Source organism: Vidua chalybeata, chromosome 1 (genome assembly GCF_026979565.1).
Source record: "Vidua chalybeata isolate OUT-0048 chromosome 1, bVidCha1 merged haplotype, whole genome shotgun sequence".
In the NCBI taxonomy this organism is placed as follows: domain Eukaryota; kingdom Metazoa; phylum Chordata; class Aves; order Passeriformes; family Viduidae; genus Vidua; species Vidua chalybeata.
In genome coordinates, this window is record NC_071530.1 from 104388687 (window position 1) to 104404220 (window position 15534).

General features: G+C 39.1%; 1 protein-coding gene across 1 annotated transcript in view; it reads left to right on the plus strand.

The window, feature by feature from the left end:
- The first annotated feature begins 10567 nt into the window (after positions 1-10567).
- LPIN2 (lipin 2) overlaps positions 10568-15534 on the plus strand; it is a 43488-nt gene continuing 38521 nt past the window's right edge. The window contains exon 1 of the mRNA XM_053966632.1: positions 10568-10691. The gene's annotated coding sequence lies outside the window, so the exon portion shown is untranslated. The remainder of the gene's footprint in view (positions 10692-15534) is intronic.

Below are 15534 nucleotides of genomic sequence, written 5' to 3' on the forward strand. Positions count from 1 at the left end.
TGGAGATTCAGAAATAACATATTTTATAAAGATCTTTTAAAGCTACATAAAGAATTTTCACTGTAACACACACAAAAAAAAAAGCAGCGTTACACAAAGATGTTTTAGCAAAAAAACCACATTTGTCCAGATCACTTAACATAGATTAAAAACTCCATGTCTGCTATTTTACAATGCCAGCTGAGGAAAAGCAACAGAACCTGCTGGACATATGTATGATATATACATGTGATATTATATGTATAGAATAGGATTAGAAGCCGTAGCCAGCCCAATTGCGACTTATGAGAGCAGTGTCCCATGCCAATAAATGTTTTCATTAGTAGTCTCACAGCAGCACAATTCTTCACATCAACATCTAAAGAACTAACATGTATATTTTCAGTCTAAGCATGATCTGGGTGCACCTTTCACGTACTCTCTCTTGTCTTTTCTAGCCACTCTGACTGCAGAAATAGTGCTGCAGTCCCAGGCACTCACTTTGGTGCAGTACTGGCATTTCTGTGAGGATGCCACTACTAAGTGTTGTACAGTTAACACGCATTTAAACCCTTGCCATGTGAGCTTTATTCTCAGCTAATGTTAAAGTGGAAGCATGAAGGAATTCTTAATGGTTCAGGTAAAAATAGATTCAACACAGTTACCAATGGCGAAAATGCTGATTTTAGCAATTTCTTTTGTTTAAAATCAGTTTCTATAAAGGGCTAACAATTGTTATCCTAATATTATAAAAATAATCCATATTTGCATCAGTTTTATGAACTACAAAAACATGTTAGCACATACCTAACTTTAGTGCACGTACCTGCACTTATAGTATCACTAGTTTCAAGGAACATGTTAAGTTTATCTGGTATAAATCTCTTTTTCTTCCAGAACAGATTTCATATCACAGGGATTTTTAACGTGAAATTATGCAAAAAAAAATGTGGTTTTGGTGTTTCACATAAACAGTGTATGTGTTCACATAGCCTTATCTCCTAAAATATTTCACACTCAAGCATCAAAATTGATGACATTATTGCATTTTTAATGTGTGTGAAATTATATCCTTTAATGAATCAATATCTGTTACCAAAAAAAGTTCAGATTACCTAGTCACAGCTGCTGAGTAAAACAGACAACGAAACAAGGCTTAATTTTAAAATTTCAAAATATAATCATGACAAGATCTGTAATTTGAGATAGAGCAAGCTTCCTGAGTTTAAAGGACCTATGCAAAATTATGTTATAATTTTGCTTAGTAGGACATGAAGCCAATTCAAAGATGATATGCAGGTCACTCCATCTTTATCCCATGACATACAATGTACAAATAACAGACTCACAGCTCTTCCATCCTCCAGAGTGCAAACAAGAATATGAGCAGCTCTTTGCAATAACTGATGTTTATTATTTTTATCAGTATTATTTTTAATAATGATTGCATTTTGACAACAGTTTATTTCTACTACTTTATTTCCAAAAATCTGTCCTCCTGCCTCCCTCCTTTTGGCAGAACAGCCAGGGAATACAAGTGGGTCACCTCCCAGGTAACAGGCTGGATTCTATTTTGCTTTGCTTTGGCAGATGTATGTGTCCCTGAAAGTTAGAGTAATAAGTTCCTTTGAAAGGTGTTGCTTCCAGGGATTCAGTTATGGTGATTTCAGGTTGAATTTGTGATGCATTCACATGTCTCGCTTGTGCACGTTTTGTTCTTGCTTTGCTTCAGGTGATTGTGATGCCTGTGTCAGGGCAGACTGACACAGTCCAAGGACACAATCAAAACAATAAAACTGTATCTAAAAAGAAAAAAGCTATTACAGCAAGCAAACAGAAGGAGGGGGGAAAGAAAGGTAAGAGCTTTCACTGTTAGAGTCTTCTATTATAATGAAAAAATTGTTAAATTGTTACAGAGTTAATTGTCTGTGCCAATCAATATTTCATAGGTCCCAATCAATCAAGCATACAGTACATATGCTCTTAATCAACAACAGATCCAAAGTATGAATTACCAGGTTAGGCCTAAGTGAAAGAGACTTAAATCAATATTTTCAAACCACCTTTTATACTTCCACTGCAAGTTGTCACCTTGACTAACCTGGCTGATGGAAGTTTTTTAAGTAATAATAAATACTTCTACATTTCTGAATGCAGAGGAGAGACTTTGTAAGCATGTATACATACACAGATGGTGTTATTTTCCAAAGTGAGATTCATTTAAGCAGCTAGATATTTGATATTTCACCAAAAATAAGGCCTTCCTGATTCAGGGACCCTAAATGCCTAAGTCTTTTAGAAAACCCTGATTGTTTAGCCGCTACTTGAGATTAATCAATTATTCTCTCCTAGTTTTTTGTCCATATCGAATGGTAAAGTTGGAGTCCCATTTAGAAGAAGGGTAGAAAATTAAAAGCTCTCTGGTGATTCAGCATTCTCATGTATTACTAGTATATTATTTCACTGTTCTTTTAGACTCTAACTATAGAATTGCTATTTGGACAATGATTTATTCTTCACAATTACATCTCTCTCATACAGAGCATTTTAACTCCAAATCAGTCTTAAATTCTGACAATATCAGAACATTTATTTTACATATTTTTGCCTAAGTATTTTTTCTTTGTATACAAGGTGTATACATGTTATATAATTTCTGACAGAATATTTTATACTTTTATTCCCCCCCCACCTTTTTGCACCTAAGGCAAGAACAAATATTTTACAGCATTTCCTTCCTCTCTTGCCTTACTGGTATGGTAGACTTTTCTAAACAATCCTGCAAATTAGGTGACTTAAGCAGGAAACAATTATTTCTGTACCTGTAAATGTTTTCCAGTATCTACCTCTAAATAATTTTAATTAGAGACATAAAGACTTGGGCTTGCTTTTGGTCCCATAAGACGTAGTAATGCTATGTGTGATACTGAATCTCTTTATCTGGGTAGGGAAAGCAGAAAAGAACATTATAAGGTCATAACCAATGTTGCTGACCACAGTAAATATTGTTACTTAGGATTACTAAAAAATGTTATTACTTCTCCTAAATCAGATTTTATTAAGCCACACATAGAAGAAATTACTGCTACAGAAGAGACTCCTGATCCAAATGAAATACCCCCTGTGGAAACAGAAAAGGATACAAAAAGCAACCAGCAAGCAGCAAAGAAGACTGCTGGAAAGTCAGGAGTAGCAGAAAAAGTTCCTCAACCCACAGAAAGTTTGGATAGGCAGGGAAAGAAACCACTGGAAAAAGCAGCCTTGGGTAAACCCCACTGAACCTCAATGAAGAATGTGATCCTGTCACCAACAAGATAATAAGTTCAACCTGAGATTTCATGAGTGGTATCTTAACCATAATATTTTAACACAGAAGTTTATTAATAGGGGTTTTTTTGTGTAACATTTGTAATATTTCCTAACTTGAAATTTAAATGCATAGTAAATGGGCACTTATGTTTCAGTACCAGATAACTGTACTGCAGAAATTCCTAAATATCTGAATAATGATACATGTACTGTCAATGTGAATTTAATTACTAAAAAATGTCCATTATAAGCAGAGTTCATTAGAGCAAATCCTGTCCAGAACTGACATATTTACTACAGTGTAAAGGAATGTTGGTATCAGTTACACAGATGTGTTAATCAATATTTATAGGCCATCACAGCTTGAGGCAGATGCTGCTTACTTTTTCAAGGAAATTATATATACAGTCCTCTTCATGCTATGTGGGATCTACTTTTCCCCATGACCAGTTTGGCCACAGTGGAAGATCTCCAGAAACAGAACCATCTCCTGTGGATGCAGAGGGGGCATAAGTCATTTTTTTTTTGATCCAAGTTTCTTTCATACAAACCTTTTTCATCAGGTGGATCAGGACCACATCTGGCCATTTCTTATCACCAAGACTCACATGACTGCTTTCCAGTCCTCTCCATTAATTCCCTTAAAGACTTCATGAGTTACTGTGGATAAAGCATTAGCCCATGAAGTATCAGCTGCCCCCCAAATGCTAATTTTCCTCCACAACTTTTGCCACAGCACTCAGATTTCTGATAAACCCACTGCTCTTCTTCCTCAGTGGCTCAGCCCAAGACTATCCCTTCATTCACTCACTATCATCAAATCCACTGGTTTCTTATAAGACAGTGTAGCTTAATGGTCATGTAAGTAAGGAAAAAATGCAAGGCAAAAATCTGTGCATTAAATCATTGCTGTGCTCATTCACGTTCATTACTGTGTTCATTCACATGTTTATGTACCGAGGATATAGAAAATATGACTCATTTGCAAATGCTTAGATACCATGAAAGAAGCAGAGTTCAAGCTGAAAAACAAACCAATAAAAATAAAGGTCAGAATTTATTTTGTTGCTACGCAAGCTAGGTTCAACTTTAAAGTTACCAGAAGTTATAAAACATAAGAAATGAAAATAAAATATTTTAATTACTATTAAAATATTCAACTCTAAGAGGGTTCAATCATATTGTATTGTCTTTTGCCAGATGGATTATTGATGGAAGGTCACTGAATTCCACTGGTATTTCTAGGTGCTGGATCTATTACTAATAGAAATACAGAAAACACAAGAAATACCAGTTTCTAGTCCATCCTTACAGAACTGTTAGCATAAGAAAACAAAGAGTCTTAATAGCATGTAAATGCACAGAAGTCAAGACACTGATATCCCAGATGAGAAGAAATGAATTTCTTTCTAGTAGAATTCCAATAGGATTCTATTCAACTCTTTTTAAAACAAACAGAAATTTTCTGGCTGGGTGAAATACTGGATAGAACACTTATATGTAGGCAAGTAGAGTAATAAATTTCCTGTAAATAATGTAAAGGGTTTAAATAACTTGGATGGTCCATAGTGAGTGACAGAAGGATGTAGGATGCAACAGAGAAAAAATTGTAGAAATCAAAATACTGACATCTACACAAAATGGTGTTGGGAGAAACTTAAATGCAGCCTGAACTACAACTAAAATCATCCAACTACACATAGGTTCTGTTTGACATTGAGCTCGACTCAGCTCTCTGTCACATCTTTTTCTAAATCTATGTATTATAGCCCAGCAGTGAAGGATGTAGGCCCTTCAGAGAAATGCAGTAAGCAGCATTTCCATGGCAGGACACCCCAATGCATGTAATTTCTCATGCAATTTTTACAGAAAATTATAAATATTTAGAGAGGTGCAATTCTAGCACTCTGTCAGAGTTACAGGGAGGGGCCCCTCAAAAGCAGTACAAAGCTGCAGGTTGTTTCACACGACTCTCCCTTGCCATGGCAATTATTTCAAGCTGCCTTACATCTGTAAAGATCCATCAGCTCTCACAGCTCCTTTGGGTTGGGAGCCTGTCTGCCACGAACACCAACGGCAGTGAGTAAGTTATATATAGAACAGACTGTACCACTGAGAGCCTGATCCAATTCCTGCAAAATGCCACGTGGGTATCTGCATTAGCTTTAATAGAAATCAAGCTAGATCTCAGAAGAATGTTCTAAAAATGTCCCAAATCTCAGATTACAAAGCCCATTTTTCTCACCATGAAGCCAATAACAGATTTCTCTTTTGTGTCATTTTAGCAGAATCTGGTCTTAGCTTTTTGCTGCAAGAATAAGCACTGTTTTCCTAATATTTCGATTAAAACCAACTGGAAATAGCTTTAAAATTTTACACTAAATTCCTAACTAGATCACACTAAAATCCTCTAACTAGAGTTAGGAGATTTTTTGGTTAGATTTGGATGGTTCCTTATAAAGCTGGAAATGGAGTCACATCAGTATTGTTCTACAGGAATACATTTGCTATCCAGAAGAATAGTGTAGTTATGCACAGTAATGAGATAAACATACCAAAGATTACCCTTCCTTTTTATTTTGATTATTTAAGCTGTAGTGGTTCACAAATATATTAAAAATATGCAAAATTAATATTAACAAAATTGTTGAGTATACTAAAGCTTATTATGTTACTGTGGTTGAATAATTTCTTTCTTGCATTTTAAATGTATTATTTATATTCCATTCTCCATTATAAGTATGAAAAATTGTTTCAGTCTCTGTGCACTACATGACGATAGAATGCAAATGATTTCTGTAGCAACAGGATCTCCTATCAAACGCACAGAATCGTTTGACTACATTTGAACTCGGGCACTGGATACCATGTTTATCTGAAGTGCACTTCTCTTTATTTTCTTATTTCTCACCTACATGTTCCTTTTCAACACATATTACACTTTATACTCAAATTTATAAATATTTTAGAAATTTATGTTCTCGTGTAATAATAACTTTATTTAACAACAAGGGAAAGTGTTGCAATAAGCTATATTATCCAGTCACCTTCTAAAACCACAAAGGATGATTTCTGAAGATGAAAAAGGATGAGAAAAATAGGCTTTGACTTGCACTGCAGTAAAGGCACTGTGATTCCAGCTGTCCTTGAATTCTTCTGGATTTGTTAGCCAATTATTGAGGAAAATCTGTCTGTGCTCTGAGACTGACAGACATAATTTGGTAATACATTGAGCCATAATCTTTGAAGCAGCTAGCTGTAAACTGAGATCATCCTTAAACTAGCATAGACTGCACTTCTGCTCTTTGCCCTTGAACAACAACTGTAAGGTAAATGCATAGGTGACATCCCATTTAATCTGCATTTATATGGGGCAGACACCCGCAACAAGTCTTTCCCCACAGTTTCTTGTTTGTTTGTGTGTTTTGGTCTTGCTAAAAGGACATTAAGTTTTAAGAACTGAAGCAAAATGTTGTCCAGGGAAAAGAGCTGTAAAAAGAAAAATGTTTAAAAAAACTCTGTTTCACAAGGGCTTCTAGAGATAAAGGTATTATGAGAGAAACAATAACAGGCTGATGGAGAGGAAGGAAGGGTCCAATCTTCTGCTGACTTTTGCCCTTGCCTCACTTCCCATTTCATTATGAGAGAGCTCTTTCCTGCAATCTCCTGCAAGTTTTCAAATTAAACACCTTTTCTTCCTTCTTTCCCAATCTTGCATCTTCTACCATCTGATTTGACACAGTTATTTCCATTTACCATTTCATCACTTATCCTAACAGGACCGGAATAAAACCTCCTGCTTAATTAGGCTGTGATTTTGGCAAGGATAAGGAACTTCTTAACAGAAGGCCTGAAATCCTATCATTAGCTATTATCAGAAAATGGTTTGTAGAACACTTGCTAATGGTTGACAAAGAATAGAGAAATACTGCTTATATGAGACTTGATTTGAGTGTGCTGCCTTTACCAAATATGTTAACTCAACACATAAGTCAGTCAACTTTTGGGACTATTGATGTGCTTAAAAAATTTGGTGCATCAGGATACAGTTCCTTACAGCCCTGAATCCTTGCTATTTTTTTTCCCTCATAAATGGAAATAAAAAATAAAACTAAACTAAATCATAGCATCATGTCATAATGTCATTTTGATCTGAGAGATGTTATGGAAAATGCTTCTGAGGGACATGTTTTGGTCATGACTAAGAGGCAGAGATAAGGATTCTCATAGGTTTACAGGGTAAGGTATCATCCTGTCTGCTGTAGTATGAGCAGGGGTGATGGTGGGTATAGAATAAATGACTGCTCCAGAAAGTGGTTTCTTTCTGAGTGTTGTATGCATACAAACAGGCAAAATGACAGAACTGTAACTCATCACTAATGCCAGTTCTCTTTCTGCCTTATGTGCAGGTAGCCCTAAGCAGGCTAGCTCTCTCACACACTGCTGCTGCCAGACCTGATCCTCAGCTGAAGAGCCAGAGAGACACTGATTTACATATGGCACTGGGTAACATACTTTCAAATGGCTTCCTCTCCACCAAAATAACCACACCAGTAAGCAGCTGCTCTCATCATGCCCTCCCCTCTGCCGAATGGGGGAAATAATAGTGACATTTGTGGTGAAAAGGCAAAATAAACACAAATGAAGTAGCAGGTTACCTGTGCCCTGGAGGCCCTGGATTAACCAACAGTGAGCTGGGGTTCAACAAGGACCACAAATGGTGCCTCGGTGTAGAGAGCTCCTGTCTACACCACTCCACACACAACAGAAACCAATTCCACTTGATAGATACAGCTGTGGAAAATGCAAGCCCTTTTACAGCTTGATTGTAATTAATCTTCTATGTGTAAGTGCAAAAGAGTAAAGAATACAAAAGGAGAATACTGAGGGATGTCTACTTCAGTAGTCCTGATTGTGTAGCAGTGATAATTTTGGAATGGTAAATGTTACCTAAAGGGAAGACACTGTCTTTTCAAATAAGTGCTCTTTACTCAGAAGCACCTATTCCACGTTTGAAACAGAAAAGTATGATCTACCCATTTGTTACCCCTTTTCAAGTAAAGATTTTTCTAGCTTATTTTTATAATAGGATTTAGCTTAATGTCCATATTTGAGGACATATGACAGATTTAGCCCCTACCTCTTATCTCCCTGTGAACAGGGCTGCCTGGTGTTGAAAAGGAGAATCCCATCTACTAAAAAAATCACTTCTTGTTATGACCAGCAAAGATAAGATCACAGAAACACAAATGACAATACTCTGTTAGAGCAATTGCTGAAGACATTACCCTCACAAACTGAGACTAAGATGCCAAATAAGGAACTCAGCAAAGCAAGGAAAGGATCTGCAGACCGTGTGCTTGCGACAGATGTTATGCTAATGTGGCTAGGTAATTATTATTGCAATGCCATACTCAAACAGGAGGCCTCTCAGAAAACTGCTGCCGCTGAAAAATGGTTGCGCTGAAGGGTGGAAAATTGCTCCATTACTCTTTGTTGCTTCCATGTATCCTGGGTCCTGGAAAGTGTTCCAAGATTGACTCAGAATTCCTAACATGACAATAACATCATCAAAATGGGCAGGTGTGAAATCTGACCTTCCTTTTTACATATCCATAATATAGTCACCCTATCCATGTAATTCTGTGTTTGTGCCTTCTTCCATGAACCACTTTCCTCAAAAACCCAGCCTGCATGTTATGTAGGGATAGATTTGTTTTAGTTCCATGCTCAAATGGATTTAAATATATTATCTACAAGTAAGCAAACTCACTGGTTATAATTTTTTAGGCAGCTTGTCCCAGGAGGTACAGATGAATAAACAGATCTTATCTCTTTGTAGGACTGGTAAAAAAAGATTGTCAGGCATCTTATAAGAAATACATGGACTATAGAAGAAATTTTGTCTATTACTTTACATGCTAGCGTGTCTTTTTGTCAGTTGCCCTGAATACTCTGCCGACCAGCCTGATTTTTCATTATGTGACAGCCACATGAAACCTATGTGAAAACCTAAAATGGCTCTAACACCAAGTGGGGCAAAGACCCACTTTTAACAAAACTTTTGTCAACAGACTGGTGGATGAAGTAGTAGTTGGTAGACAAATGGAAGTACAATAAAATAAAGAAGCAACATGGGTAGTGATAAAACATTTAATTCACATTTGCAGAACCCAAATCGTATTACCAATTATGCTGCTCCTCCTTTTCTTTTCTCTTTTTTATGGTGCAAGTTCTTTGAAGTGAGAATTTTACCATAGTTTTTACCACAGCATCATCTGGAGCCTCTGGGCAATAGCGTGATTCAGATAAATAATAACACATCATCAAACCAACTTCAGCGAGCAGTGGTGTGAATCATAAAAGCAATGGGCAAATGAAACTGCTGTCCTGAAATGCATACGTAGCCTGTTGGACATGTTCTGATTTTGCAATTCTACACTTCCATTACAATATATACATATACATATATATATATATACACACATATACATATAATACATATATATATATATATATATATATATATATATATATATATATATATATATATATATATAAAAAACAGAATCACTGAATTAATTATGCTGGAAAAGACCTCTGAGATCATCACCTACAACCTATGACCAAACATCACTGCGTCAAGCAGACCATGGATGGCACTGAGTGCCACCGTCCAGTCTTCCCTTAAACATCTCCAGGGATGGTGACTCTACCACCTCCCTGGGTGTCCCATTCCAATGTCTAACCACTTCTCCCGTGAAAAAAACCCTCTAACGTCCATCTGACACCTCATCTGGTGCAGCTTGAGACTATGAGATATAGATAGATATAGATCACATAGATATATTGATCTAGATATAGATAGATACACACAGATATACTACGGCAGAATGCATGTATGACTTGTACATGTCTGTATGTATAAGGACATGTATACGAAAAAAAAATATTTTCCCTCCTCCTGTGGGTGGGCCGGTAACTTTCAGAAGACGGGTGCAGTGAGGGACGCACGCAGTGGCAAACACCGTGACGGCTCTGCACAGCGATGAAGAGCCGCTCCCGAGGGCCCGGCCGAGATCCCGCCGGGAAGCTCCGGGACGCGCTACGTGCGGCCGGGGCCGCGCACGCGCGCCACCTTCCCGCCCATCCTTCCCCCTCCTACCCGGCGCCCGCTCCAAGGTCACGTGGCGCCCCGGGCCAGGCGCGCCCCCGCCGCCAGCGGGAGCGCGCGCGGGCGTGCACGCGCTGCGCCAACGGCCGCCGCTTGGCGCAGTTCGCACCCGCCCGGGCGCGGCTCCCGCGGCTCCCGTCCTTCCCTCCCTCCCTCCATCCATCCACTCCATCCAGCTACCGTCCGTCCCTCCTCGGCTGGCGCCGGCTCCCGCCGGGCCTCGCTCGAGGTAAGCGGGAAGGCGCCGATGTCGCCGGGTCGGCTCGGCGCGAGGTGTCCCTGCCTGCGTGCGGGGGACAAGCGGCGGCGCCGGGCGAGCCCGGGCGGCCACCGGGCAGGGAGGGAAGGAGGGAGAGCGGGAGGAAGGGAGGGCGGCGCAGGCCCTGCCCCGGCTGCCAGCCCGGGCTCGCTCCCCGCCGTGAACCATGAGAACCTCCCCGGAACCGTGGCTGCGAAGCGGGTCCGCCCGGCCGGCACTGCCAGCGCTCCGCACGCTGCCCGCAATTCCAGGCAGCCCAGGCCGGCGGAGCGAAGGGAATCATGCCCTGCCGTGCCCCGGCTGCCCGGTGCGCGGCTCGGCAGAGCGGGGTGGGGGTGGCGCCCGGCGCTGCCGCCCCACCGCAACACGGGGGTGGCGGGAGCGCCGGTGCTCCCGGCGCGACTGGCGGTGCCGCTCTGGCACACCGGGATACGTGCCTCGCCTCGCCTCGCCTCGCCGCCCGGCGCCTTCCCCTCAAACTCGGGCACTGAACTCTCGCTCCGGCGGGGCGCTCCGCCTCTGCCTCCCTTGTTTGTCCCTCTGGTGTGGGGAGTCTGAAGTGGAGCTACACTGCCCGCAGTTTTTTGTCTGCTTCTCTCTGGGGTCTTGCCAAGTGTGCGTCTGGTTTAATTTGTGTGAACTACGTTTTTCTTCTCCTGAGTACATGTAGGAGGCTTCAATGATTTTTGATAGAGTAGGGCAGTATGCTGTGTAAACCTGTGCATTTCCATCCAGAAAAATGATGTCATAAATATACCTGTGTTGTGGCTGCACTTTGTACATGCCCATCATCTGGTTACCTTCCCCGCAACCCCCCCCCCCCCCAAACAAAATTCTGCTGTTGTTACAAGAAAGTATTTATTAGCAGTATGCCGTATCGATATGTGGTATTATGCTGTCAGGGAAGATGACAGACAACCTTATAAAACTTAGTCCTTAGAGTCACAGAATATCCTAGAATATCCCAGGTTATAAGGAACCCAGAAGCATCACTGAAGTACAACTCCTTGGGGATTATTCTGGTTTTCTTTGGTTGGTTGGGTTTTTTTTTTTTACTTCACAAGCATTTTTTGGGACAATTTTGCATTCTGAGCATTTAATGTTTGCAAAATAGGAAAAAAAATATTGTAGCGTTACGTGCATTTGAAGAATGTAGAGGTATTCATTAGTTGTAATGAAAAGTCCTAAGTCATGAAATGCCTTCTCCTTTTTTTTTTAAGTGTGGGAATGTCTGTCACTTTGTGGATACATAACCAACTTTTTTATATTCATACTAGGCAGCTAGCTCCAGCCAGGGCCCAAAGTTGTTCCTTCTTTCCTAGCCCCTGCTATAGTTCCTTTGCATCTCAGAACATACACGAATGTAAAGAGTTTTGCCATCCTTTGAAAAAAAAACAAGGAAGATATCTTTATGTGAGCGGTGTAAAGTGAGGTGCTCCGTAAAAGTATATTACTGTTATATAATAGACTATTAAACAGATACAGGATGCCAGGAACTTTGACTGAAATGCTGTATTATCTGGTATCATTTTTAGTTGCAGTAGCAATAACTAGGATAGTGCTGAACGGCTCTCGTCAGCAATTACAGTACTGATTTTTAACCTTGTATCATAAGTTTTCAGTTAAGCATTTCAGAAAGTTTGCCTGATATGCCTCTGGCCTGTAACAGAGATGGTGTTTGAACTTATTCTTGGTGCTTAATACTTCATCTCTTTCTTGATACTTAATATTTTGGGTTGTTGCAAAAGAAAGTGTAATTGTTCTTTTTTTTTTTTTTTTGTTTACTTGGAGCTCCACATAAATGCTTCAGGTTTGCAGTGCAGTGAATTCTATGTTCTTTCTCTCTGCCTCTAGCGTTTCGGTCCACTGGTGTAAAGTCTTGATCAGTTAAGAGGAAATCCAAACTGCACGTAGGGCACTTGACACCTCCTTGTGTACCTTGAGGCCCTGAGCAGCCCTTTTTTGCATTGCATGCTGTATGACTTGGTCTCTGCCTCAGAGAATTTGCAACCTAGATCAGATAGAGGTAGAAGGATTTTGTTTAAAGCCACTTTGGGAACCTTTGTCAAAGCCAGAGGTTAATTTAGTTGCAGCTGTTGCTTCTCTTCCTGGAAAATGGTCACATGGTTAATAGTCTAGATCACAATTTTTTGTTTTCCAGTCTTGCATCTTTTAAGTACAAGATCACAGCATACAGGAAAACAGTTTTTCACGGTCTCTGTGTGAGTACAGAATCTGTGCTTATGATTTAGCAATACATTCTAATGTAGCTGTCTGAAAATGGATGAAAGAACCGTTTCTGGTTGTAGATTCAGTGCTGTATGTTATGGATATCCACAGTGAAGAAGCTTTCAGGCATATACACAACAGTGTGTGGTATGTTTGTGATCAAATCCAAGTCTAAAGTATATATATCAGATGTCTTCATCCCATACTGGGCACATTCCGAGAACATAGCATAGTAGCATACTGTATCCAAGTGACTTTTGTATCTGGAGAACCTTCTTTATGATCTTGTTGAAGTTACAGTTTAAGGTTATACAGTAATACAAAAAATCATCTCTGGACATACCTCACTGTTACATAGGTAAGCACAGGTTTTTTTTTTTTTAATTATAAATAGAATTAGCCACTTTAAGCATAGTAAAAATATTGCTGCTTTTGCGAAGAATGTGGCACTTAAAAATGCATTTAATCTGCCTAGCTGCTCTCTCATCTTGGTTGTTATATTAGTGCTTGCATTTCAGTTTGGGCAGGCTGACTGATTTAATATGAAACTGTCATGCTCAGTCAAGTCAGATTGTTTTTATGCTTGAGGACAAAGCTTAAGCACACTTTTTGGAGATTTTTTTTCTTGTATTTATATTTCAAGGGAATTATCAAAGAAAGGATGCTTCCCCTTCCTAGCTAAATATTTTAATCCATTTCTTTCACCTTTGCACTAATGTAATTTGACATTAGTTGTCAAAAGTTGTCCTGAGTCACTTATTTTCCTAAGACTTAGGGCACTTCCTCATTGCTTCTGTATGCAGTGAGTGAATGGATGAGATTTTTAGCTGATGAATCGGCCCATTTCTTTATCCAAAGTGCTGAAGTTCAATACCTGAAGTGTAAATACACAAAGTAATAATATAAAAGTCTGCAGTATACTAGGTGACATACTTCTCTTGGTGTATGTGGCTGAAGCTGGCTAAGCTGGTCTTAGGCTGTGTGTCTAGGTTTACTTGTCTTTTTTTAGACTGCATAACTGTCTCCTCAGGAAATACACTTCTTCTGAATTGATGGTTGTGAAAAGCCTTTTAAAGGAAATGTGTAAAGGATTCTTTTCAAAATTCTTTCAAATATGTGCTTTGGATAATGAACTGTAGCTGTGATTCCATTAGAAATTGAAGCAATTGACTCTCCCTCAGCTAGCTAGAATTTAGTTTGTGATGTGAACTGAAATACAGTGAATTAAAGAAGAAAAGTACTTAGTGGTGACTTAAAGGCATTCATTCCCTGAAGGAAAAAGTATGCTTGTTAACACAAACAAGAAATCTGTGAGGCCACTACACAGGTGTGTTGTGTCCTGTATAGACGGTGCAGACACTCAGTGCTAGGGGCAAGCAGATCCCTCAGCCACATGTGACCTCTGTGGTCATTACAAGTCAGTAATGCAGTGGATTGGCTTTGCTGAAAGAGTAAGCATATGCCACTTTGCTCAGCTGTATCTAATTTTTCTTTTCCCAACATCTCATATAAATATATCTGTGTGGGAATTCTATAAGACTAACATTTTTACCCAACTTGTTAGTAATATAGCCAAGTCATATATGCAAATTAAATTTAGGGATATTGCTTTATTTTGGTATATGTTCATGAGTTCAACAATATGGAGAATCTTATCAAGTGTCTTATCAAGTGGGGGAAAAAGGTATCTTGTTTATAGATGCAATATTTAGAGCTCTTTAAGTATTCCACATATGTATTTCTCAGAATAAGTATTATTTCTGTTCTTGTCAACCTGCAGGTTTGTACTAGTCTCAAATCTTATATTTGTGTATTCATTCTAAATGTAACCAAATTATTTACCATGAATAGATAGATGAGTTAGATTTCATCCGTGCACACATGACTGTTTTTTTTTTTTTTGCTTTGACTTCAAATCCCTGAGAGGTTGCAAGAAAATTTAAATACACCTGGGGCAGTTAAGCACCTGGAAAGAAATGTTAAAAAGAGGAAACAAAGATAAGGGCTTGCTGGATTGCTTATTAAGGAAATGCTTAGTGCTTTGTAGAAACATACAGGAAAAGCTTCATCTGCTTTCTCTTGTTTCATCCAAAAATGAGATTGATAGAATTTCTGTTCTGAAACATCGGTTTCTGTGTTATGTGTTTGGAAATAAGTTCAGCCAAGGATGATGTGGCCTTAGAAGAGTCTGTGCTGCTGGAAATATGTTGACTGTGGCAGAGGATATGCCCATGCAGATTCCAAAGGGCTGCGCTCTTGGATTAGCCAGTTATTTTTTCCAGTACCTTGAATGAAGTTAAGGTCTCCACATGCATAAGAACATTTTGTGTATGTGTAACTTAAGTTTTTGATTAAACTGATCATTTTGCTAGTAAAACTCAATTTATGAACTTTTAAAGTATTCTTTGTCCTCACTGATGTTCCTTTGTAAACAGAAAAAAAGGACAACTTTTTAAAAGAAAGAAAATGCTCAAATTAGTGCAAGGACAGATACTGTAACACTGAAATCAGATGATTCATAGCAGATAGTACAGATAAAACTGTTGACACAATTACAAAAGCACAAACTCCAAATAAACTGTGA